The sequence below is a fragment of the Vombatus ursinus genome, unplaced genomic scaffold (genome assembly GCF_900497805.2).
Source record: "Vombatus ursinus unplaced genomic scaffold, bare-nosed wombat genome assembly UNPS02000580.1, whole genome shotgun sequence".
In the NCBI taxonomy this organism is placed as follows: domain Eukaryota; kingdom Metazoa; phylum Chordata; class Mammalia; order Diprotodontia; family Vombatidae; genus Vombatus; species Vombatus ursinus.
The window spans coordinates 23268438-23296183 of NW_020940358.1; the positions used below are offsets into that span (position 1 = coordinate 23268438).

The window sequence follows — 27746 nt, forward strand, 5'->3', positions numbered from 1 at the left end:
TCTGCAGTATTGCTTGTCTGGGTGACTCTAGAAAGGATTTCATTACTATTTGGATCAAAGGGACATGATGACCTCGGGGGTTCCTTCCAGCTCTGGGTTTCTGTCATTCTGCAGTTCAGATTTAAGGTGGTACTTACTGATGACTAGGGAGGACTCTTCTCCCCTCTGGGCTCATAAGAAGTTATTGTCAAGCCTTTCCCAGATAGACACTGGGATAGAAATCAACATGGCCAACTCGAAATCCTTGTGTCACCCAGGAAAAACTCTTGGTTGTAATTACCTGGAAGAACTTGTCCTGCAGGCTGGGAAGGAGGTTGTGGTTACCATGGGACATACCTTGTGTACACAAAGCAAGACTTACCCAGGAGCAGGAAGTACTCCAAGAAGGTGGAAAAGAAAAACAGCAGAGGGCATCTCACCTGCTTAGAGCCAAATGATCTCATCTGGATCATCCTTCTTTCCAGGTAAGTTCTCAATATCTCAGAATATTAGTAATAACTTACATTTCTATAGGGTTTTAAGATTTACAGAGCAGCATGTTCCTTACATCAACCCTGCAGACTAAGCAGACTATTGTTATTCCCATTTTATAGATAAAAAGACAAAGATCAGAGGGATTAATTGACCAAGGCAACATGAATAGTAAATTTAGGAGCCAGAAGTTGAGCTTACGTCTCTCAATTCTCAGTCCAATATTCTGTCCACTGCCTAATTTGATATTTCAACAGATCTTTAATCTCATCTGTGTGGGTTTTCCCTCCACTGGTACAGATCAAAATCCATTCATGCCTTTTTATCTTCCATGACTCTTGTCCATGGACTCCAATAAATCCTCCATTGGAGACCCACCCAACATGCTGGGGGTTTCTAGATCCTTTTGATATTTTGTGGAACCAATGCAACACTCATGCTGTCCATTTGTAATCCCATTAATTTATTTAGTCACTAGCTCACTATGCTAAAAGACCCTGGCAAGGAACTGCTTTGAAGCAGTAATACATTTAATCAGGAAAGAAATTAATAGTAATGTAACAGAAAACATTTTCCAGGTGTCCAGAGAAAAATAGCCCCTTTCTTTTTCTTAATATTTAAATTTTTATTTTGAATTCCACTGTTATCAACAAACATTTCACTATACAAAGAAAATTAAGAAACAGGATTTTGCTTTTTTAAAAATAGTGAACTTCCATTATGTAGAACTTGTTTTTTAAAAAGTATCTTTTTAAAAAAGTATCTTTGTTACAATGTTGTTGGTTTGTTTATATATTATGTATCTCAGTATATAATATAAATATATTATATTTTATAGAAAAGCATTTCTTTTGTGTTAAATGTTTATTTTTTATTAGAATGTATAGTATGTGAATATATTGGTATTACATAAGTTATGTGTTATATAATATTTATATAGTATATTATATATTTATATATAAATATATATATATCAATAAGATTGTAACAAAGGTACTTCTTTAAAAACAAGTTCTATATAACAGAAATTCACAATTTTAAAATAAAATCCACTTTCTTGCTTTTCTTTGTATTGATTCATATATATGTATATATCACACATATAAAAACAACCTTGGATGAAAGTGATACTTACAAATACTTTGGCATATATATGCACACATATGTATCATATGCATAAATATAGAATATGTGTATGCACATATATATTTCTTTAAACATACATATACATAAATGTATATTTATGTATATATGTATGTATGCATGTGTATGTGCATACAGTATAAGAACACTTCTCTATTTGTTCCCTTCTGCATTTTTTGGTTTTCTTTTAGGCATTAAAAAAATGTTTTGTTAGTCCTCTTTTGGGAGGAAATGATCACCACCCACTAACCTACCACCCAGTCCACCTTAAAAAGAAGCCTTCCCTTGTAGCAAATATGAACAGTCCAGCAAATCAAATCAAATTCTGACCATGTCTGAGAATGAATACCTCGTCTTATATCCTTAGTCGTTTATCTCTGTCAAGAGGTTGGAGATATTTCATCATCAGTCCTTCGAAGTTATAATTGTTCATTGCTTTGATCAGAGTTATTGGGTCTTTCAAAGTAATTTTCCTTCATATTATTGCTGTCATCATGTATATTTTTCTCCTGGTTAGGTTCATTTCATCATACATCAGTTCATAGTCTTACCATGTTTCTCTGAAACTGACATGTTTTTCATTTATGTGTCAATAACATTACATTAAATTCATATACCACAGTTTATTTAGCAATTCCCAATTGATGAACACTAATTTTTTCCCCAGTTCTTTGCTATTATAAAAAGTGTCAGTATAAATATTATTGTACATATGGGCCCTTTCTTTCTATCAATGATTTGCTTGGAATGTATGTGTGATAGTAGTACTGCTGAAACAAGGGTACATATAGATAGTGACTTTTTGGATGTAGTCCCAAATTGTTTTCCAGAACAGTTGAACCAATTCACAGCTATACTAACTGTGTACTAATGTGCCTGCCCTCTCATAACCCATCCAACAATTTCCATTTTTCACTTTAATCATAGTGGATACGAGGTAGTTTTCCAAATTGTACTTCTCTAATTATTAATTTGGACAATTTTTCATATGGTTATTAATACTTTTTATTTCCTCATTTGAGAGTTGAACATTCAACATTTTTTTAAACCACTTATCTCTTGAGGAATGGCTCTTGTTCTTATAAGATTGCTTTAATTCTTTACATATCTTGGGTATTTGACCTATATTAGAGAAAATTTTTAAAGATTTTCCCCAATTGTTTTTCTTTTCATTCTAACTATATTTATTTTACTTCTGCTGAAGCTCTTCACTTTTATGTAATTGAAATAATTCACTTTATCCACTTCTTTCTATAGATAAGCTTTTTCCCCCCTAGCCATAATTATGAAAGCAATCTCCTTCCCTTCTCCTCTTATTCTTTTATGGTATGAGCTTTTATTGTTAGGTATTTGGAATTGGTCACAAATTTTGTACAATTTTGGCTAAATGTACTTCCTGCAATAGTACAGTTTTCTTAGTATTTTTTTTTGTCAGAGTGTCCTATTCTAAATGTTAGTATCCTTAGATTTCTCAAAAATCATTATACTTTGATTATTTCAGTGAAATAGCAGGATACAAAATAAACACACAAAGTCATCAGCATTTCTGTGTTCAGCATTTCTGTGTTTACTTTGTAGCCTGCTATTTCACTGAAGTTACTAATTCTTTCAAAAATTTTGGTTGGGGGCAGTTAGATGGTGCAGTGGATAGAGTATTGACCCTGGAGTCAGGAGGACCTGAGTTCAAATCTGGCCTCAGACACATGATACTCACTAGCTGTGTGACTCTGGGCAAACCACTTAACCCCAATTGCCTCGACAGAGAAAAAAGCAAAAACAAATAAAAAAAATTGCCAGTGATCCTTTAAAAAAAAAATTGGTTGAATCCCTAGAACTAGGTAAATTATATCACATAGAAAAGTGATGATTTTGTTTCTTCTTTGCCTATACTTATTCTCTCAATTTCTTTTTTTATTGATATAGCTAGAATTTCTAAAACAATATTAAATACTAGTGATGAAAATGAACACATTTACTTTACTCCTAATCTTACTGGAAAGGCCTCTGGTGTTTCTCCATTATAAGTAATGCTAGTTCTTGGTTTCTGAAAAATGACAAAGAAAAGGTTCATTTATTCCTATTGCTTTCTAGTTTTTTCCCCCTTGCAAAATGAACATCATGTTTTGTCAAAATCTTCTGCGTCTATTAACATAATCATATGATTTTTTAGCATGCTATGATCTATTATGTTAATAGCTTTCCTAATATTGAGCCAACCTTGCATTCCTGGTATAAATCTAACCTGGTTATAATGAATAATCTTTTGGATATTTTGTTGTAGCCTCTTTGCTATTATTTTGTTCATTATTTTTTGCATCAACCATTATTAGAGATATAACTCTGTAGTTCCACATATCCCTGGTCTAACTATTAAGGCCATTTTTATTTCAAAGAAGGATTTCTTTAGATATCAGTAGGATACCTTCTTTTTGTATTTTTATAAATGATTTATGTAGAATTAGAGTTAGTTTTCTTTGATAAAATTTGATAGAATTAATTTTAAATCCACCTTTGCCTACGGTATTTTTTTCCCATTTGGAAATTCATCTATGACTTTTTCTTTTCTTTCCTCCAAGATAAGATTGTTTAATTTGTGTATTTCTTGTTCTGTTGACCTGCAGAGTTTAAATTTTATAAGTATTCATTTATTCCATTGAAGTTATTTATTTTTACCATGTGATTTTACAAAATGCTTCTAATAATTTCTTTTAATCTTTTGTGATTTCTTGTTTTCTATTTTGGTAATTTGTTTTTCCTCTTTTAAAAACTAAAATTAACTAATGCTTTGTCTTTTATAAGTCTTTTCAAAAATTCAACTTTTACTTTTATTTATTAATTCAATGAGTTTCTTTTTCTTCAATTTTGTTTATTTTTTCTTTGATTTCCAGAATTTCTATTTTTGGGTTTTTTTTTTTTACAGGTTGGTTGTTTTTTTTAATTGTTGCTTTTTTAGGTTTTTCTAATTGCAGGCCTAATTCAGTGATTTCTTGTATTTCCTATTTGCTGTTGAATGCAGTTAGAGATGGAAAATTCTGCTTTGGCTCTATCCTGAAGTTTTGATATATAGTCTCATTGTTACCATTTTCTCTGATACAAATATATGTTATTTATATGATTTCATCCACACATTCTTTTGGGCTAAATTATTTGGTTTCCACTTAATTCTGAATCCTTTCTTCAAATTCTCCTGATTTGTAATTTTACTGTGTTGTAATCAGTAAAGAATGTATTTAACAGTTCTGCTTTTGTTTATTTGCTTATCATATTTTTCTGCTCTAGCACAGCATTAATTTTTATAAAGGGGCCATACAAAACTGAAAAATACATATATTCCTTATGATTCTCACTCAATAATTCTCCAATATCTATGAAGTCTAATATTCCTAAAATTCTTCTTAAATTATTTCTTGTTTATCTTTTTGTTAGAGCTGTCTAGGTCTGAAATGGTAGCATGGAATTATCTGACAATTTTTATTGTTTGTCTGTATATATCTCTCTGTAGTTAAAGTATAAGACATTGATGGAGGCTCATGGGCTAATTTAAGAGTAGACCCAAAGAACAGTCCCCCACCAGGCTACTTTTTCAACTTGTACTCATAGGTTGAGTTCCCCAGAGAACAACTTCCCTAGATACGATCATGACTTCAAGCATTAGCATGATTTTATTAGTAACCTTATTTTTCACTTTCGTGTTGGCAACCATGCACATTTGCAGCTATACACAGTAGAGAAAAAATGAGAGGCGAGATGTGGGCAAGTTTGTGGAGCAGCTGATATCCTATTAGACTCTTCACTGGTCTTGTTCACCTTACTGTTGTGGAGTAAAGAGCTCCCTATGCATTTGTTATATATTAAGGATCTCAAAGGGTGCACGAAACAGATGTCACTGACCAATTATTTCAAGCTGGAGCATCCTTACCATCTTCAATGCCATTCACCAGTTGTAAAGGAGAATGTTAGAGGTGATATTGAGACCTCACTAGTCTCGGCATCTTCCAATTGCAGTAAGTAAAGTCTGAAAAAACTCTCCCTTGGTTTTCAAGGCAGAGAAATTTATCTATTTATTTATTTGGCATTCTTTTTTAAATAAGATTTTGAGTTCCAAATTTTCTCCCTCTCTCCCTTCCCTCCTCCCTAAGATGTAAGCAATTTGATAGAGGTTATAAATGTGCAATCATGTAAAACATATTTCCATATTAGTCATGTTGTATAAGAAGAAATAGAACAAAAGGAAATAAAAACTATGAAAAAAATAAAGTGAAAATAGTATGCTTCAATCTGCTTTCAGACTACATCAGTTCTTTCTCTGGATGTGGATAGCATTTTCCATCAAGAGTCATTTGGAATTGTCTTGCATCATTGTATTGCTGAGAAGAACTAAGTGAATCATAGTTGATGATCATACAATATTGCTATTACTGTGTACAATGTTCTTCTGGTTCTCTTCACTTCACTTCACTTCACATCAGTTCATGTAAGTCTTTCCAAGTTTTTCTGAAATCAAGGCAGAGAGGTTTACAGCAGTATAGCCCTCACACCACCGTCTGAGAGTGGAAGGTAAGGGTCGAGTTAAAAAATGTTTTGGTTTTAAGAATTTTATTTGGGGAGGGGGCAGAGCCAAGATGGCGGAGGGAAAGCAGAGACTGTCTTGAGTTCTCTCCCAAAGCCCTCCAAATACCTAAAAAAATGGCTCTAAACAAATTCTAAAGCAGCAAAACCCACAAAAAGACAGAGTGAAACAAATTTCCAGCCAAGACAGCCTGGATGGTTGATCAGAAAGGTATATCGCTCCAAGTGGGGAGAGGAGCGCAGGTTGGTGTGGGCGCGCAGGCCGCAGTGACCCTGGAGCAGGCCTCAGAGGACTGAATCGCAGGCAGCTGTGGGGTTCCCAGACTTCTCAACCCCTGAACGCCAAAGACTACTTAGAAGGTCAGTGGGAAAAGTCTGTGACTACAGTGAGAAAGGAGCTAGGTTTCAGCCGCAAGTCTTGAGCGCAGCCTGGGGCTGCGACTTTTTCCTGAGCTTCCGGCCCACAGACTGAGGGAGAATCTAGTGGCTGATCAGAGGGGGATTGCAGGGATCTCTTTGCCAGTGCTGAGGCAGGAATCTCTTGCTTTGCCCATGTTTGGGTCTGAGTCATAGTTCTGAGGGGCAGTCCTGGGGTGAAGAGGAGCGCTGGTGTGGTGGAGCTTGTTGTGGCGGTGGAGAGGAAATACCTCGCCTCTTATCATACCACCTTGGAAGAACTGACACTTTTCAGGTCCCTAGAAGTATCTCTGAAAACATCTGTACAAACCCCCAAAGCTTGGGGCAGTACACTCTTCACATTGGAAGCAGACTTTTACCTTGACAAAGAGTTTAAAACTCAAGTAAATGGCCAGAATCATGAGTAAGCAGCACAAACAGAATCAGACTGTATTATCTTACTTTGATGACAAAGAAGATCAAAACATACAGCCAGAAGAAGAAAACAAAGTCAAAGCCTCCAAGAAAAATATGAATCAGTCCCAGGCCTTGGAAGAGCTCAAAAGGGATTTTGAGAAGCAAGTAAGAGAAGTAGAGGAAAAACTGAGAGTGATGCACGAAAATCATGAAAAACAAGTCAACAGCTTGCTAAAAGAGACCCAAAAAAATACTGAAGAAAATAACACCTTAAAAAAGAGCCTAACCCAAATGGCAAAAGAGCTCCAAAAAGCCAATGAGGAGAAGAATGCCCTAAAAAGCAAAATTGGCCAAATGGAAAAGGAAGTCCAAAAGCTTATTGAAGAAAATACTTCCCTAAAAATTAGAATAGAGCAATTGGAAGCTAGTGACTTTATGAGAAATCAAGACACTGTAAAACACATCCAAAAGCATGAAAAATTAGAAAACAATGTGAAATATCTCATTGGAAAAACAACTGACCTGGAAAATAGATCCAGGAGAGAGAATTTAAAAATTATTGGACTATCTGAAAGCCATGATCAAAAGAAGAGCCTAGACATCATCTTGCAAAAAATGATCAAGGAAAACTGCCCTGAAATTTTAGAACCAGAGGGCCAAATAGAAATTGAAAGAATCCACCGATCTCCTCCTGAAAGAGATCCCCAAAGGAAAACTCCTAGGATTATTGTAACCAAATTCCAGAGTTCCCAGGTCAAGGAGAAAATATTACAAGCAGCCAGAAAGAAACAATTCAAGTATTGTGGAAACACAATCAGGATAACACAAGATTTAGCTGCTTCTACATTAAGGGACTGCAGAGCATGGAATATAATATTCCGGAGGGTAAAGGAGATAGGATTACAACCAAGAATCACCTACCTAGCAAAACTGAGTATAATCCTTCAGGGGCAAAAATGGTCATTCAGTGAAATAGAGGACTTTCACGCATTCTTGATGAAAAGACCGGAGTTGAATAGAAAATTTGATTTTAAAATACAAGACTCGAGTGGAACATGAAGAGGTAAACAGGAAAGAGAAAATCATAAGAGACTTATTAAGGTTGAATTGTTTACATTCCTGCATGGAAAGATGATATTTGTAACTCATGAGACCTTTGTCAGTATTAGGGTAATTGGAGGGGAAAATTTTTATGTACGTATATATAGATATAGATAGATAGAGGGCACAGGGTGAGTTGAAGATGAAAGGGTCATATCCGGAGAATAAAATTAAGGGGTAAGAAAGGAATATACTAGGAGAAGGAGAAAGGGAGAAGTAGAGTGGGGTAAATTATCCTAGGGAAAAAAAAAACCAGAAAAGAAAAGGCTCTTACAGTGGAGGAGAAAAGGGGGAAGGTGAGAGGGAATAAGTGAATCTTATTCTCATAGGATTTGACCTAAGGAGGGAATAACATACACACTCAATTGGGTGTGGAAATCTGTCTTACCCTACAGGAAAATAGGGGGGTAAGGGGAAAAGAGAGTAGGGGAATGATAGAGAGGAGGGCAGATTGGGAAAGGGGGTAATCAGAAGCAAATACTTCTGAGGAGGGATAAAGTCAAAAGAAAGAATAGAATAAATGGGTTGGCAGGATAGGATTAAGGGAAATAGAGTTAGTTTTTCACAGCATGTCTACTATGGAAGTGTTTTGCATAACTGCCCATATATAACCTATATTTAGTTGCTTGCCTTATCAATGAGGGTGGGTGGGGAGGGAGGAAGGGAGAAAATTTGGAACCCAAAGTTTTAAAAACACATGTTTAAAAAAAAGTTTTCACATGCAACTGGGAAATAAGAAATACAGGAAATGGGGTACAGAAATCCATCCTGCCCTACAGGAAAATTGAAGGGGAAGGGGATACGAGAAGGAGGGGAGAGATAGAAGGGAAGGCAGACTAGGGGAAGGTGTATTTAGAATGCATGCCATCTTGGGGTGGGAGGAGGGGTGAGATGGGGTGAAAATTTGGAACTCAAAATCTTATGGAAGTAAATGTTGAAAACAGAAAAATAAATAAAAATTACCATTAAAAAAAGAATTTTATTTGCTATATGTTATTTAAGGCATTGTAGATTTCATGGATTATGAAAAATGAGTATTATCTGAAATTGATTTTTTAATTGAGATAGCACAAAAAGTCACAGAGTTCTAAGGAATTACTAGCAAGAAAAATGTTTTTCATGTTACCAATTTTATTTGTGTACTGCATTTTATGGATTATTTCATGGTTACTATGTTAGGAAAAGTACATATTATCAGAATTAATGTTTTGTTACAAAGAATTGTATGCAGAAAAGTGTATCTTCAGGAATCTCTAGTGAAAGATTACAGTTTTTGTAGTTTGGAGGAACCTAAATCCCTATTTCTCATAGCTTTCAATGTATCAACATTCACATTTTTTACTTTCATGCCATTTTCTAGAAACATTGCCCCTATAAAAGTTGAGGATTGATTATGCTCTGTAAGTCCATACTTTTAAAATTATAGATCATGAGCTCCTACTAATGTATTTACTTTTTATAGTTTTTTGATGCAATTAGCTCAAAGGAAATGCTTTTACTGAGATGGCATAATGTAAATAATAGTAATAAAATATTTCCCCCATAAACCTGAAGAACATTTCCTCACAAATATGCACAATGTCAGTGGAAAGGGTTGTCACACATGCAAAGAGTACACTAGTAGATAGACATAACTGTGAGGAAAGAAGGTGACTAAAGCACAACAGTCCCCCAAAGTCCTTTCTCTTTTTGTGCTAATCTCATGCTGATTCCCTTTGGGTCTCTGCTAATCAGGTCACTGATCTGCGCTCTCTGGGACTTCCCCGCCCTATACCTCAACTCTGACTTTTAGGACTGACTCTTTCACCTGAATCAACTCTACAGTTGGTTGTTCTGGGCCTGCTGTCTGAGAGGCATAGCATTTCCTCCTGGTCTAGTTGCTTCAGTACCTTTTTTTATTGATGTCCTTAGGACGAGTCTAATAGGCTACCAAGATGTCAGATGAATGCGACACTCAAGATCTGACTAAAGTACAAACATTGTTAATATTGCATTTGGTCATTGAAAGATGAAAGGGAAAGAGATCCAGGAACCTTAGCCCATCTATTAGGCAGCAGCCTTGAGGAAGAAATTATCTCAGTCAGTCCCCATTAGAAAAGTGCTTCAACAGTCACATCATCTTGTTGTGGCTAAGTCTACTAAGGCCTGGGAGTTTAAAACATCATGAAGGTATTGAGCATTGTACTTCTTTACACCAAGAGGGCAAGCTAGGTTTGTTCTCCCAGCGTGTCTGGCAGAGAGCAGCTCATTTCTGCTTAGAAAAATACTCCTTACTCTTCCGGAAGTCAGGCTTGATTGTATTGCTCCAAGGTTTCCCAGCCAATTGGACACACTGCACCGTGCTTCTGTGTGAATCGAGCTAGCAACAGTGACCCGGCCGCATCACAATCATTGATAGCATTTTGTTGAAGGATTCCCTTCAATGACAGAATGAAATTCTCTCCTATGCCTTTAAGATACCATCATCTTGAGCAATAGTGCATCTTTGGGTCACACATCAATGGAATATTCATGATTTCCAGTCTGCCTTGCTTTTTGGGAGCGTTGACTCGTGTGGAGTGACAGAAGTGGGAGTCTACTGAAGCGCCAATCTCTTGACAGTTGAGTTTCTTAAAAAATCTTCCGCATGATCGTTGAACGTGATGATCTCTGTGGGACTTATAAAGGTGAAGTCCAGGGGGTAAGACAAATACCATATATTTCCCTTTGTAATCAGAAAGGCTGATGTCTTTGACCTGCCCTGCTGGCATAACAGTTGTAGCTTTGAAGTTAGGGGCTGGGTGCCCAATTCTGACATTTCCTGCCAACATGCTGATATCAACCACTCTGCACCTCTTTTGGGTCATGTTGCAAGATGCCATTGCCAATAAAAGGAGGGTTCCACTGTCCTCTTTCTTCCAGAGAGAGAAATCCCTTCCCCCATCCCCACTGGACTGTGAAAGAGCTGGCTTTCTTCTCAACTGCCAGGGATGATTCCCCTAATAGGCTTGCTTATTCTCCTTAAGGCAACCAGGGTCATGGCTGATCGATCCTTCAGCTATCTAGCTAATGTCTAGCTGTTCTATAATTCAATCAAATTAATTGAGGAACTTGTTGATCTCTCTTACAAGTGTAAAGAAGTATAAGCACTTCATTATACCCCTTTATATGAGTGGTATTTTCCCTTTTCACCTACATAACACACCTGGTACTAATGCATTAGAAGCCAAATGATAAAGTTCCATTATCACCAATGATAATAATACACCACTATAGAAACACTGACAAATTTATTCCATTTCACATCTATTTATGAATCTTTTTCTTCCTTTCCCACAGCAGCTGTGGGAAGACAGACTATTTCATTTTTCATCTTTCATCTTCATCTACAAATGATCTTGAGACAAACTGATTTACATGGGTACTTTTTCAACTACATCACAAAGAATCAGAGACACATAGACTTTCTATATATATGTATGTAGGCATATATATATACATACACATACACACATATTTGTGCAGTTTTCTAAGTTAATATGCAGCTTGTAGGGATTTTTATACATAGCCCAGCATCCCCAGTTTCTGTTTGAGTTTGGCATCACTGATTTAAACCAACCCTGAACAAGAGTCCCCACTAAAACATACCTAGCAGGTGGCCAACCCGACTTTACTCAAAGACTTCCAGTGAGAAAGTCCACTTCCTTCCAAGGCAAGCCATTCCATTTTTATATAGCTCTAATCATTAGGAAGTTTTTCCTTACATCAAATCTATTTGCCTCTTTGCAATTCTCACTCATTGCACCCAATTCTGCTTTCTGGGACCAGTCTGAACAAGTCAAATCCTTCTTCCATGTATCTCACCATCTCCCTCAGTGCCATATGTATAGTATAGGCACTTAACAAATATGTTGATTTGAGTTGGATCTAGTCCACATCTCTTTTACAACAATAGCATGGAAGATTTTGTCAATTGCTTCACTAAAATCTAGATAAATGTGGGTAGATAGACTAGATAAATAAGGTCTAGAAACAAATGAACAGAACAGTCTAGTGATTGATAAACCCAATACTATATATAAGCTACTGAGAGGGAATTCTCTATTTCATGAAAAGAACTGAGAGAACAGGAAATTGGTATGGGAGAAAATAGGTTTTGACTAGCATTTACTCTTTATACCACAGGATCCAAATGGAAGTAAATAGAAAAGGCTGCATTATAAAAAGATTTTAGGATAATGGAAGGAAGGAAGTACCTTTGACCATTCTTAGGAGGAGAATTCATAATCAACCAAAGGAATAGGGGAGATCACAAAAAACAAAATTGTCCATTTCAATGATATAAAAGCCAAAAGTTTTTGCCAGACAAAATCAATTTAGCTAGAATAAGAAGAGAAGCTATTGAGTGGGGAGAAATCTTTGAAGTATATCCAAGATATATTGGAAACTGATTCAAATATATAAGGCTGCAAATCATTCTCTAATAAATAGTGGCCAAAAATTATGAACAGTTAAAAAAAGAAATAAAAAACAATCATATGAAAACAGCTCCAAAATCACTAAAAATAAGAAAAATGTAAATCATTAAGTCTAAGGTTTCACCTCATACCCACCATATTGTCAAGGATGTTAAAAGATGTAAATTGTTAGTGTGGGAGAAAGGGGCTGTGGGAAGATAGCATATTTCTTACAATAATCCTGTTATACAGTTTTGGTGAAATTACAAATTCACCCAACTGTTCTGCAAAACAACTTGGAATGATAAAAATTATTAAACCATTCATGACCTTTTGACTCAGCAATCCTGCTACTAGATAAACCCCTTTTAGGAGGTTAACAGCAGGAACAAGAGTTCTAATATTATTCCAAAAGTATTGAACATAGCACTTCTATAGTAGAAAAGCTAGAAATAAAGTGGGTACCCATCAATTAGGTTACAGCTGAGCAATTGTGGTACATGAATTCATGGAACATTATTGTACCTTAAGAAATGATGAATATGAGGAATTCAGAGAAATATATATGGGAAGACTTCTATGATGTGATAATGAAGAAAGTAGAACCAAAAGAACAATATATACAGTGACTACAATAATGTAGATTAAAATAACACAAAATTATGTAAGAATGCAAATTGCAACAATAAATCTAGGTTCCAGAGGACTGATGATGAAACACATTTCCTTCCTCTCATTGGAGAGGTTGTGGCCTACAGATGTCAAACATTGCATGCTTGTAGATTAAAAAATGTTTGTTGATGATGCTGTCTCTTGGTTTTGCTTACCTGTTTGAAGGAAGGTAATACTGTAAGAGTGGTTATTAGGAAGTGACTGTGGTTTAAAAAAAAATATATAAGTAAAACATTTAAAAATATATAAAAGTTTAGCCTATGGTGAATTATATCTATACTTTCCCCCTGATTTCCAGTCTAATAACCCTATTTAAAAAAGAATATAAGGTTACTTATTATTATGATTTATTCTTTTTCTGTTGTGGTCTGTTATTTATTTCTCATCTATATTAAGTATTTTTAATAGTTACATACTATTTTATATATAAGTGATTTTTTTTAGTGTACTTTACCTTTCTTTGGCAATAATGGTCAATAATAATACAATGCAATAATAATATAGATGTTTATTCCAAACTCTATTTTAGTTATTTCTATTATAGCCAAAAAATATTATATATCTTATTCTTATGTCATAATATTAAGTTTTAACTGAAAGTAATCAGGCTTAGGGTATATATACTATTATTTTTATAAACCAATCATCATTCAGTCAGTTTGAATTTCCTCTTCAAATGCTCATAGAAATTTCTCTAGTGGTAGATTTTTGTTGGGAATTCTTTGAGGTTTTGTTTATCATTGAAATGAGATCTTCTGTTTTCAAACAAAATGGCTATTTTTGGAAGGTTGGCAAGTTGGTGGTCCAATCTTATTTTTGCAGGATTTTTGTCCCACTTTGACATTTTTTCCTTTGTTGCTTTAGAAAAGTCCACTGTTACTTTTATTGTTGTTGTTTAAATCTGACTTATTTTTTTTTCTTTCTTGAAACTTGGATATTTTTTTGTTGTCTTTATAATTCTCATAATATGCCCTACTGAATTAAAGTTAGAACTTTTTTTATCGTGTACTATGAATTTTCTCTACTTGTAGAACATTTCCTGATCTAATCCATTGTAGAAAAATTCCTCTAATGAGGTCCTCAAAAATATATTTTTTTATTTTTTGCTTTGACCTACAAATCTGTTTTGTCCAGAATGCTCAGTAAGTACTTTTTTTCAGGTTATTGCTTCCTAGAATCTATTCTTTTTTAAAAATTATCCTGCATTAATCTTTGTTCAATTTTGTTGTCTCTTAAGAATTTTGGAATTGATTGCATGACATGGGAGACACCAACACAGAACCGCCAGACGTGGCGTGCCCTCCTCAGAGAAGGTGCTGTGCTGTATGAGCAAAGCAGAATTGAAGTAGCTAAAAGGAAATGCAAGGCACGCAAATTTAGAGAATCCACCCTAAATGTTCACATGGACTATTTGTGCCTGACCTGTGGTAGAGCGTTCTGAGCTCATATTGGTCTGATCGGCCACAGTTAGACACAATGTAACTTGACTCTATCATAGTGATGTCATTTTGGTACTCTTTGAGAATGAAGGACGTGTGTGTGTGTGTGTGTGTGTGTGTGTGTGTGTGTGTGTGTGTGTCTGTTATTACCTGCTTCCATGGATGAGTTAAACCCAGGAAATAGTTTTGTAGTTTTCCTAGTTATGCTTTGTCGTGTGTGTGTGTGTGTGTGTGTGTGTGTGTGTGTTTATTTACCTTAAAGTTCTTCTCTAATTCCTAAAATGTATTTATCGCCATAAGTAATGGTTAACAACTACATTAGCTTGAAATCACAGTAAGAGTTCAGTGCTCTCCGGAATGCCAGGCGGGACTCTGGGTTGGGTCTCCACCACCATATCGGCCTTCTCAGGTGTAGAACTGGACTGCAAAGAATTTTCTTATTGCTGAGAAGATGGAGTGTGGCTGAACAATAGCTTTTGGCTACTGAATATGTGGGAATTTTTTTTGGTGGCTTGGGGGCATGGAGCTTAGAAGGAGAGTCCCCACCCACTGTGGGTAGGTAAAGTGAACCAGGCATTTCTTAGATAGACTTCAATTAGCAGTGGAGTAGATGAGGTCAGGGGCTACTCTTTCACTTAATCCTAATTGCTCCTGAAGGGCAGAAGACAGTTCCTCAAGGCCTCAGACTAGACCCTGGCCTTGTAAACCAGACTCCAAAAGGCTCTAATGCATAGGTATATCCAGAAGTCATTGCTTTAAACCTAAAGAGCTTGGGTCAGTGGAGGGTGGGGAATGGAAAAGAGAAACCCTATATCCCTAACCTAGTGAAACCCGAGGTGTGTGTGAGGGACCTAGGCAAGCAATGAAAGCATCAGGTCTAACTCAGCATTGGATCTGAGATTCTAGAACTACAGGCCCCTGGAGCTCCCTGGCCAGCTGGTATATTTATCATTTCTCCCCATCTCTGGATGGTTCTCTCAACTTTCTTTTTTATGTTTTTCTTCTTCCTTTTTCCTTCTTTTTTCTTGGGAGAATGGGGTGGGGAGAGTAGGAGAGGGAGTAATGTTCCATGGTCAGAGAGTGGCTTTCTTATTGCTCTTATTGGAGGTATGGGCATGACTCATTCTTAACGAAATCATGCTGGTTCGTTGTGATCATTGCTTCCTTTTCCAGATGCCTATGAACTACAATTTTTATTATACATTCTAGAATTTTGCTAGGAACTAAAGTCAAACTCACTAACCTATAGTCTGCAGGCTGTTTTCTTCCTTTTTTTTTTTTCTTTAATCAGGACGTTTGATCTTTTACCATCCTCTATGATCTTTCAAAAGCAAAGACAATGTGTCAGCAATCCTATCTACCAGGTCCACCCAGTATCCTAGCAAGTAGTTCATCTGTGGCAGGTTGACTTGAACTCCTCAAGAGCAGGTAAGTACTCTCATTATCTCCCTACTTATCTTAGGTATCCACTCCTACCAGCCATTTATGTTCTGTCCTTCCCCTTCCAAAGATCATTCTTCTTAGCAGAGAAAACAGAAACAAAAATAAGAGTTAATCAGCTTAGACTTTTATCTGTTGCCTGTTATCAGAGTCCCATTCACCCCAAGCTGCAAGTCTGGTTCCTTCTTTGATCTAGTCTCTGCTTTGATCCTCCTCTGTACCTGATATAAGTAAGCAATCCTTTTTGTTTTCCTTAGATTTCCTGTTAGATTCAAATTACCCTAAGTTCTAGCTTTCTTGACACTGCTTGTATGCCCTTGTTTCCATCTTTGGTACATATTTTTTTAAAGATCCATGTTGGTCGATAAGCTCCTCTTCATGCTCATCAAAAATCATGTCTCTGTATTTTCAGAATTTCTCTTTTGGAGCTACTTGTTTCTCTAGGCTGGCTTCCCAGGTCAGTGGAGAGACCAGAAACCATACTGCAAAGGATTGAAAAATGATTAGGTTTGTGAGGACTTGGAGTCAGGGAGTGGAGGCAATTCTTTCTTGGGAGTTTGGCTGTGAAAGTGAGGACAGACAATAGCTTGGGGGGATGGTAGGGTCAAGTCTAGGTTTTTTAAGAGTGGGGGAAAGAGACAATATATGAGGAGATAGTGAAGATGAGAGATAAGGATTAAATGATAGGGCTAGCTCCTACAGGAAATGGGAGGGGACACCACATAGGTTTGGCTTTAGGTAGAAGGGCGGGACTCTTTTTCAGAGAGAAGAGGATGTGTGAATACATAGAATTCACTATTGGCATGACCTGGGGCAAGTAACTTCCCTTCTCTGAGCCTCAGTTTCCCTACTTATAAAATGAGACTAGACCATTTCTAGGAACATTCCCCTCCAGTGCAAAACCCAATCAAGTGACTCAGCAGTGGGAGTTCTTATACTAGAGGGTATAGGGTAACCTGGCCCCTAAGGTGTCCAGGGCTGAGAGGTTGGTTTGAAAGAACAAGAAATGGATACTTATATCAGATGAAATAATCCAATCAGCCTGCAAGGTCCTCCCATGGTAAGGGACTGCCCCTTTTGCATGTTCTGTTTATCAAAGCTGTTTTCCTTCTCCAACCTCTAGGTTTGACCCATCTCATCAATTTATCCATTTAATAATAGCTCTTATTTCTATGGTACTTAAAGACATTTGATTACAGGCAGCTAGGCAGTACCAAGGGAAAGTGCTAGATTTGGAATAAAAAAATTTGAATTGGAATCTGACTCTAGAAACTTACCAGCTAGGTGAGCCTGGGTAAGTCACTTAACCTCACAGACTCAGTTTTCTCATCTGTAAAACTGGCCCAATAATAGCATACCTCACAGAGATGTTAGGAGAATCAAATGAGATAATAATTGTAAAGCATTTTACAAAACCAATAAGGAAGAAAGAAAATGAACATTTATTAGGCGCCTGCTGTGTGTCAAGCACTGTGCTGTTATCATTATTTTTTGACAAGCAGTCTCCCCAGAAAAAGCCTGTGAAGTAGGAAGCACTATATATTTCCACTTTACAGTTGGGTAAGCTAAGGGATTGTAGAGAAATGGAGAGGCAGGAAGTGACTCATCCGAGGTCATACAGGTTGTCCTGACTGAACTGAGATTCAATCAGGCCTTTTCACTGAGCGGAGGTAATGCTATGGCTTCACCAAATTCTTGTGACATTTAAGCCAAACTACAGAATGGGACACCTGATTCTTTTGAATTCTTGCTCCAGTGAGAATAAGTAGTCAAAGAAAGAATGAGAAAGAGAAAAGAGAGAATGGTGATACAGAGAGATAGAAAAAGATATGAAAAATCTAGAGACACATGGAGTTACAAATGGAAATGCAAAGAAAAATATATAAAAAATAGCATAATAAAAAAGAATCGTTATAATTGGGAGTCCATAGAAATACCTGTCAGAAATAGAAATGGACAGAGGAGGCAGTGTTGTGCAATAGAAAGCACATTAGACTATGAGGAAAGAAACCTGGGCTTATTCCAGCCAGGTGACCCTATGCAGGTCACTCTCCTTTCTACGCCTTGCCTTGGTTTCCTTCTCTGGAAAATCAAGCAATTAGATTGGATAACTTCCAAAAGCCTCTTCCCAGTTCTGGGATTCTAGTAGTCAACATAATGTAGTAGAAAGAACCCAGGCCTAGGAATCAGGAGACTTGAGTTTGAATTCAGTTTCAATTATTAACTGTATGATCTTAAGTAAAACACTTTATCTGAGCCTCAATTCTCTCTAATGTGTAATAGGGATGACAGTGTTCATAGTGAGTACATTAATTACCCTCAAAGAGTTATTATAAGGCTTTAAGTTCTATAGAAATGGGACTTTTTATTCTGAGTATAAATCTTTTTTTTTTTAAATCTGTTTATGGATTGCAGGTGATCCAAGGAAAGATTCATGGGAGGATAGAGTCGGGGGGATGTAGACTGCAACACATGACCTGTGAGGATCTGTGTGAGAGAAATCCCATAAAACACATCTTCGAGGAAAAGGAAACGGGCTGGTTATATCACAAGAGTGAGCAATCACAGTCCAATAACTTCACTGGTCCCCAAGAAATATCAAATGAACCAGAGAAAGACCTCCAGCACATGGGGTAAGTCCTTTGGGGAAGGATTTATGGACATGGACAAGCATGGCTCAAAGTCCAAAAAGTGTGGGACAATTCTATTGTATATTGTGGAGGGATGAGATCTGTCAAAGTATATGCTGATGGTCAGCCAGGAGTCCAAAGAACCAGTGAAGAAGGAAGGAAAGAAATAAGTGTTTCTTAAGTGCTGACCGCTGTATTTAAGGCACTGTGCCTATTGCTTTACAAATAGCATCTTGTTTGATCCTCACAACAACCCCAAGAGGTGTGTACTTTTTATTCCCATTTTATAGCTAAGGAAACTGAGGCAAAGGACTGACCCAGAGTTGCCCAGCTAGTAAGTACCTAAATACAGACATGACTTCAGGTCTTCTTGACTTTAGGCTCAGCACTCTATCCACTGTACACACATCTCCTAACAGAAAGACTATGGACTCAGAATGAAGCAATTTAAAAAAAATATATGACCAATGTAGGAATTCATTTGGCTTGACTATACATATTTATAACAAGGGTTTTGTTTTGCTTTGTTTTTCACTGGCAGAGAAGGAGAAAATACTTTTTTTTTTTGCTTGTTAAATGAAAATAAATTAAATTAAATTTTTTTAAAAAGAAAGTATATGCTAATCCTTTACAAATGGCCCCCAACCCGTATCTGCTTGGACTGGGCCATCCTTGGAGGGGTAAAGTCCATTTCATTGTTCCTCAGACCTCTACCCAGGGGACCATTGTGTTCTAGTACTGTGGACCCTTACCAAGAGGCTGATCCAAACAGCCTAGAGAAAAGCAAATTCCAGAGGGAGGGCCTGATGCTTCCACATTGTTCAATGACCTTGTGGGTTTAGGGCAGCCCTTCAGCCATGCCCAGGAGTTGGACATTTCTGGATAATCCTTAAGGACCTTAGCAAATGGTAACATTTCTTTTCATAATGTAGTACTTTTTCCTCCTTAGGGCAAATTTGCTTCTGACCTAATAACAACAACCATCATGTGCAGCCATCAGAAAGTGAAGCCACTCTCTCTTATAGATAAAGAAAAGAAGGCTTAGAAAGACTGAGACTTGCTAGAGCTCACAGGCCTGGTAGGTGTAGCAGTCAGGGTGCAAAGCTGGTTACTTGCCTTCAACTGTAACACTCTTCTAGGGGCACAGTGTTATCCAGAGATGGGAGAAGGTATGGAAGATAGAAGAAGTAGCCCTGGGCATGGGTCTTAAGGGTCTGGTCTAGGCCCCAACGCTGCTATTTTCTAATCTGAGGCAAAGTCATTTTTCCTTTCCACACCTGTTACCTCCCCAGCAAAATGATGGAATGGAGTTAGACATCTCTAAGATTCTTCCTACCTCTGACATTCTAAGTTTTACAATTTTTTTTCTTTTTTGTTGCAAACTTAACACTCATTCACAAACACAAACTGTTCAACATATAAAGAACAGGAAAGAATATTATATAAGAAACCATGAATTTCTGTTACATGTAGATTTTAAAGAAATATGTGTCATAGATATGTATGTATATATATATATAATTTAACAACCTAGTAAGAAAAATTGTTGTATTTGTTTGTATCTCTTTCTGAATCCTTTTGTTGTGTGTACTTTTTACAATGTTATATCGATGATCTTTCATTCACATATCTACCATGACCTACTACCCCCATCCTCACTACAAAGAGAAGCCTTCCTTTATAATAAATCTATATAATGAAGCAAAACAAACCAGTGTGTCTGAAAATGTGTTGATGTTCTGCATTCTAGGATTCCCTTTCGGCTTTCCATCCTCTTCAGCATTATTAGTCTTCAGATCATTTTTTCCCTGTCTTTCTCATTTCTCTCCACACCATGAAAACATGGAAAACAGCCTTCTTATTCACTGGCATTGGAATGACCTTAGATGGAATGGAAAGCCTGAATGGTGAAAGCTGCTGTTATTTTGAGTTAAGGAATTTTGATGGAAGTAGAATCTGAGCAGAGACTAACCTGGGGGAAAGTTTTGAATTTTCCCAAAGCTAGGAGTGAACAGGAAATTAGAAATTCAATGTGTGTTAAGTACCACTTGCTACATACAACACATTGTGCTAAGAGCCAAGGAGCTAAAATGATAATGGCTCTTGATAACTCTTTGATAGCACTTTAAGCTTTATAAATGTAACCCTGCAACATAAACCACTCCTGCCTTCCCTCCCTCCCCCAACATCCCTGTGAAGTACAAGAATTTTTATCTTGATCTTACAGATGAGTAGACCAAGCCTTAGCAAGCAGCAAAGCGACTTACCCAGGGTCATACTACCAGTAAAGGTCAAAGCTCTGTGTTTAACCCAGGCTACATGCACAGCCTCTGACCTCATGGAGTTTACAGACTAGTTGGAAAGATAAGACGAGTACTGAGATAACAAGAATGTAGATTAAAAGACAATAAGTACATAAGAGGAATGCAAAGTGCTATGAGATCAGAGAGCTAAGGGACACCACTTCCAGCTAAGGGAACTGGGAGACTTCATTAAGGAGGTAGAATATGAGCTGGGTCTTAAAATATGTCAACTGAGATTTGGCTGAAAGAGCTTTTCCAGACTTGTCATTCAAGAAATGCTGTGAACAAAAGTGCAGAGACCTAGGAGAACAGGATGTACTCAGGGTACAGCTACTGGTCCAGTTTGGCTCCAGCCTATAGTCTGTGAGAGGAAAGTGTGTGACATGAGACTGGAGAGGTAGGGTAGGGGTCAGATGGTAGACAGCCTTGGATGCCAGGCTCAAGAATTTGTATTTTCTCCTGTGGGCAATGGAAAAAGCAGCAAAGCGCTCACATGGTGGTTAGAAGAAGCAATACAAGGACACTCTCAAGATCTCTCTGAACAACTTTGGAATTGATTGCATGACATGAGAGATGCTGGCAAAAGACCACCCAACATGGCATACCCACATCAAAGAAGGCACTGTGCTCTATGAGCAAAGCAGAATTGAAGTAACTCAAAAAAATGCGAGATGCACAAATTTAGAGAATCTGCCCCAAATGTTCACATGGACTATTTGTGTCTGATCTGTGGTAGAGCATTCTGAGCTTGTATTGGTCTGATCAGCCACAGTTGGACACACTGTAACTTGACTCTAACATAGTGACGTCATTTTGGTCCTTTTTGAGAATGAAGGACAACAACCAAGTGTTGTTGAGCAGGGGCAGTGGCAGGATCAAGACGGATGAAGTGATAGAGACAAAGAAGTAATAGGTTTGGAGTTAGGAGGACTGAGTTCAAGCACCAGCTCTGTCAAATAAGACGCATAGGAAAAATCACTGACAACTCAGATTGTAAAATGACTTACAATGGATGGAAGTACAAACAAATAATGGTAAATCAGCACAAAATGTGACAATGTCTTCAAAGATCATTTCAGCAGCAACAAAGCAAGGAAGGATCTGGGAATGGTGATGAATACTATGGATAATCTTTTATAAGTTTTATTTAACTATAATGGAAAAAAGATGAGGATCAAAGATGGAATAGGTCTACTGCTCAGGATAGATGGAATAATAACAGAGAATGGAAAGAAGGCAGAATGACTCAACATTTGCTTTGCCTCTGATTTCTCTTATAAGGAGAATGATCATTGGACTGGGAAGAACAGAATAAAAATGGTCAATAAAGAGGTGAAACCTAAAATAAACAAGAAGATGGTGAGATCACTGAATTGCCCTCAATGAGTCTAAGACATCAGGATTGGACAAACTGTAATGCAGGTATAACCCACAATCATCTCTTCTATTTACTCTCTGAGTTACAAAATCTGGCTCAAACAACACCTCCTACATGAAGCCTTTCCTTATGCTAGTGCTCTCTCTTCCTCCAAACTATCTGGTCTTTACTTTGTATATATTTTCTTTCTATACACACATGTATAGAAATAAAATATGTATATATGTATGTGCATACGTACACCTATGTATGTATACACATACATATATGTATATGTGTGCATATATACACTATTTCCCATGATAGAACCTGAATGCAGGGACTATGTCATTTTCACTTTTGTATACCCAGTCCCTAGCCCAGTTCCAGACACAAATGCTTAATAAATACTCATTGATTGATTGGTTGGTTGAATGTGTAACTTTGGGCAAGTCATTTCCCTTTTCCTCATCTTAGTTTTTCATCTGTAAAATAAAGGCTTTGAACTAAATGTCCTCTAAGCCTTCTTCTAGCTCCAAAATTCTATGAATCACCCTTGTCAAAAAATAGAACTTCTATCATACTCGAGGTCACAATTGACTGAATTTTTTTATGCTGTGTACTTTCAGATGGGTTCCCATGGTTTTGGCAAGAGGTACACTAAATCCACTCTGAAATAACTTTTGTCACAAACACATCTATCAACTGTAATTTCCCCCATTTCTAAGGGATGCTGAGAGCACTAGCAGTGCTTGACCCTTTTCTGTGTTTTTTTTTTCAAATTGTTGACCGGCTGCCATATGGATGGCAGCTTGTTTCTCCAAGCTGTGAATGCCTCCCCTTTCTATCTTCTCTTAGCTGTCGCAAATTCTGGCCTTCTGTGTCAGGCTCCTATTTACAGAAAAAACTGATTTGATTATATCTTTCAAGCAATTATGATTTTTCTTAGAATAGCTCAGCCAGAAACATGTAATCAGAGGCACTGACTGTATGCAAAACATTTAACTGACTGAATTTCCCACCAGTGATAATAACAGTTTTCTGGGCAAAAGAAGTATATGAAACATGGTTTTCAACTAAAAAATGTGTTGAGGGAAAGGCTATTAGAGAAAGATTGATGGCTTTTCTTGGAATGAAAACATTTGGGGAGCTCCATGATAGTGGAAAGAGCTTTGGGTTTGGGGTGAGAAGGCTCCTGCCGCTTATTTTCGATGTGACCTTGAGCAAGACCCTTCCCCTCTCTGTGCTTTAGTTTCTTCCTCTGGAAAATGAGTGGGTTGGGTTAGATTAACCCTATGGCCCTGTCCAGCTCTAAATTCTATGGACCCATAAGCTTCAGGCAGGACTGTCATGGTAAGAATAATAGGTGTGGAAAACAGAAAGAATGTGGTAAGCTCCTTGAGGGCAGAGATAATTTCATTTTTGTTTTTGTCTCTCCAGTGCCTAGTACAGAGCTTGACAGATGGTAGCCACTTAATAGGAAGGAAGGAAACAAGCGTTTATTAAGCATCTACTGTGTACCAGGGACTGTGTTAAACACTTTACAAATATCATCTTATTTGATCCTCACAATAATCCTGGGAGGTAACTGTCATTGTGATCCTCACTTTACAATTGAAGAAACTGAGACAGTCAGAGATTAATTGACTTGCCCAGGGTCACACAGCTAGTAAGTGTCTGAGGCCAGATTTGGCATCTCATGCCAAATGACTTCAGTTACTGACTTCAGCCTGGTGCTCTATCCACTGCTTCTTTGTTCAATGATTTATCAATTATTGATGGAGATAACTGAATTCTTAGACTCGCTGTGTGACCAGGGGTAAGTCACTTAGCCTCCCAGTCTCCCAACTAACTCTCTAAGACTAAGTTAGAATCAAGTTGCCCATCTTTATCTTCTGAGGGATTTCCCATGTGGTTCCCAGCAGTGATGAAATCACAGGCCTAGCCTCACCCCCTGAATTATCTGAAGCACTTTTTCTTGCATTATCTTATCTGATATTCACAAATATACTATAAGAAATGTAGGGCAGCTATTCATAAGCCTTGGTCCAAAACCAAAGTTCTAAATTTACTTGTATTGAGTTCAATCTTGAAGGATACTCACAGAATGTTTTGCAGGCAGGTGGAGGGGCCTCTTGCCCCTACCCAGGATTTCCCCAAGAAACAGAATTTGGCTCATGTCTAGATCTTCACATACACACACACACATAAGATAAAAGAGCTCTCTTCTCTCATGAAAGCACTTGGACTACCAATACATCAAATATAGAACAGGCTTATTTAACCTGACAAAAGTGCAAAGTCCTCTTGATTTAAAATGTCATCTTGTGTTTGATTCCTCCCCCACCCACCCACCCAACCAGTTCCCATGGGAAAAGCACTGGGTGGACCTAGTGCCTCATAAAGGACTGTTGATTTGGGGGTAACTATGAACTGTCTCAGAACTATGACTATAGATAGAACTTTACACATTGCTATGGACTCTTCAGAAGGAAGTAAGGCATGAGGGTAGGTCTTCAAAAAAGAGGCCAAAGCAATTAATTGCCTTCCACAGTCAAGACTTCCAAGTGCCATCCCCAGAGAGATTTCCAAAATTGGGATTTTGCGCCAATGCACTCAAAGGCACCCTGGTATACCATTTTTAGGGACTTTAAATTTTTAAGTATGGGGGTAGAGTATGTGCCCAAGAGGAGTCTTTTAAGAACCTCCTGACTCCTTCTCTGGTCTCCTTAATAAAGAGGTTAGGTCTTTGATAAGGTAATAAATTGTGAATTCACTTAAACTTTACTTTTAAGAGACCCAAGAAGGATTCAATAGGACCTTCTCAGGCTCTTTCTGGGCACACTCCACATATTTATACTTCAGTATATCAGAAGAGCCATGATTTTCTCATTCCGGACAAAATCTGGCACACCTCAGTAGATGTTCTCTATGACTTAATATTTCTGAAACAATTCATCAGTTGGTGTCCAACTCTTCAGTGATGAGCCTTTCCGCACTGAGCCAGGGTGTTCTTTGGAAGACAGACACTCAGCCCTTCACTGAGCATATATTTGAAACCATTATGGTTTGGTAGGTTGGGCCAGAGTAGAGGATCACAGGCGTATAGATTCATAGGAGATTCCAAGCAAATAGAAAACTTGGAGATCAGTAAATCTAACCCCTTCATTTTTTCAGAGAAAGAAACTGCGGCCCAGAGAAGAAAAATGGCTTGTCTAAGATCCCATAGCATTGTTCTTCTGGCGTATATGGTCCTTGAGAACCCAAGATCTTTGTACCATGACAAAACATCAAAAGAAGACTTTAATCAAGGCAAATACTTTTATTCAATTTTGCAAGTGAGGAAACTAAACTACAGAGCAGTTGAGTGACAAAGGACAGAATATTTTTTAAAAATAAGGGATTTTAGTGATCATTTAGCCCAATCCTCTCACTAAAAATGAGAAGCTTGAGGCCAGAGAGGTAAAATTTTTTTATTAAACAATTTATTTATTAATTTTGTTTTCTACATTTACTTCCATAAGATTTTAGTTTCAAATTTTCTCCCCTTCCCTCTCCTTCCCCCACCCCAAGATGGTGTGCAATCTGATATAGGCTCTACTTATACATTCATATTAAGTATATTTTCACATTAGTCATAATGTAAAGAAGAATTAGAACCAATGAGAGAAATCACAAGAAAGAAGAATCAAAACAAATGACAAAAGAAAAGGAGAGCAAATAGTATGCTTCCATCTGGACTCCATTCTGGAGTGTTCTTTCTCTGGATGTGGATAGCAATTTCCATCTTGAGACTTTTGAAGTTGTCTTAGATCCTTGCGTTGCTAAGAAGAGCTAAGTCTATCAAAGTTGGTCATCGCACAATGTGGCTGTCACTGTGTACAATGTTCTCCTGGTTCTGCTCACTTCACTTAGCAACAGTTCATAAAAATCTTTCCAGGTTTTTCTGAAGTCTACCTGCTCATCATTTCTTATAGCACAATAGTATTCCATTACATTTATATACCACAGTGTGTTCAGTCATTCCCCAATTCATGGGCATTGCCTCCATTTCCAATTCTTGGCCACCACAAAGAGAGCTGCCATAAATATTTTTGTACATGTCGATCCTTTTCTCATTTTTATGATCTCTTTGGGATACAGATAGAAGTGGTATTGCTGGGTCAAATGGTATGTACAATTTTATAGCCCTTTGGGCATTGTTCCAAATTACTCTCCAGAATGGTTGGATCAGCAAGAGGTAAAATTTTTTACCAGGATCACATAAGGCAGTAATGACCCATAGCTTCTGATTATCAGATTAGAATACTTTCCCCTTGTACCACACTATTTAATTCAGTATTTCAAGAGATGTGTGATATCATCAATTTAAGCATTCCCTTCAACAGAACTATTATTATTATTATCATCTTACTATTATCATCAATTTGGGGCAAATTGTTCAACCTCTCTGAGTCTCAATGTCCTTGTCTATAGAATTAGGAAGTTAGATGATATGATTTTTAAAGTTTCTTCCAGCTTGGAAAACTCAAGATACTATGAATGAATTTGGATAGAGATATTGAGAAACTTCTTCTACTGATGCCTGTGTGATAGAGGAAATGACCAATCAGGGCCCAGCTCTTAAAACCTGTTCTGTTTGCAGTGTGTTCAGATTCTACCCCAGTGATTTGCTGAGGACAACAAATTTTTAACGGAAGGTTTAGTGAGTGGGAAGAATGTAATGGAGAGCAGGCCAATAAGGGTCCAGTGCCTAAGTTCGTGCTCTGTGTAACCCACACTATAAGGGACAAATTCAAGCATGGTCTAAGCAATGGGCTCTCATTGACCAGTCCCCACCATTACACTTGCATAAAAATAGAAATGAAAAATATGACAGTCAATTAACAATAACAACCATAAAATTTTACCATGTGGCAGTCACTGCTCTATTCTCAGAATTTCCAACTGTAGCTCCTCTGCTTAGTTTTAACTCTACGAAGGCCATGCTTCCCCCAAGATAAGCTCATCACCAGAAATCTCATTGTCATGGTGACTGCTTCAGCTATGGTACTCAACACCTCCTCAGTGGCCTCAATTGCTTCTCGCCCCTCTGATTTGAGGGTTGGAGGGCAAAACAAAGAACCCCTCCCAGCCTCACTTTATAGAGGGCTCAACTTGTCATTTCTCACCTTCTGATCTCCTTGGTTTCCACTCCCCCATTGTTTTCATGCCCCAACACTGGGTATCCTCTGGTGCCTTACCACCTTCAGCTTCCTTTTATATACTGTCTTCCCCCATTAGATTGTAAGTTCCTTGAAGGCACAGACTGTCTTTCTTATTATTTTTACCCCCAGTGCTTAGCCTGGCACACTTAATAAATGTTTATTGAC

At 37.4% G+C, this 27746-nt stretch overlaps 1 long non-coding RNA gene and 1 pseudogene across 1 annotated transcript; one reads left to right on the top strand and one right to left on the bottom strand.

Moving 5' to 3' along the window:
• The first annotated feature begins 331 nt into the window (after window positions 1-331).
• LOC114035932 lies at window positions 332-25864 on the top strand. Its single transcript, XR_003568285.1, has 5 exons — window positions 332-464; window positions 15936-16072; window positions 18500-18717; window positions 22299-22439; window positions 25552-25864. It is a non-coding gene; the product is annotated as an uncharacterized LOC114035932 (long non-coding RNA).
• On the bottom strand, window positions 10343-10907 carry LOC114035921 (annotated as a pseudogene).
• Window positions 25865-27746: the final 1882 nt, after the last annotated feature.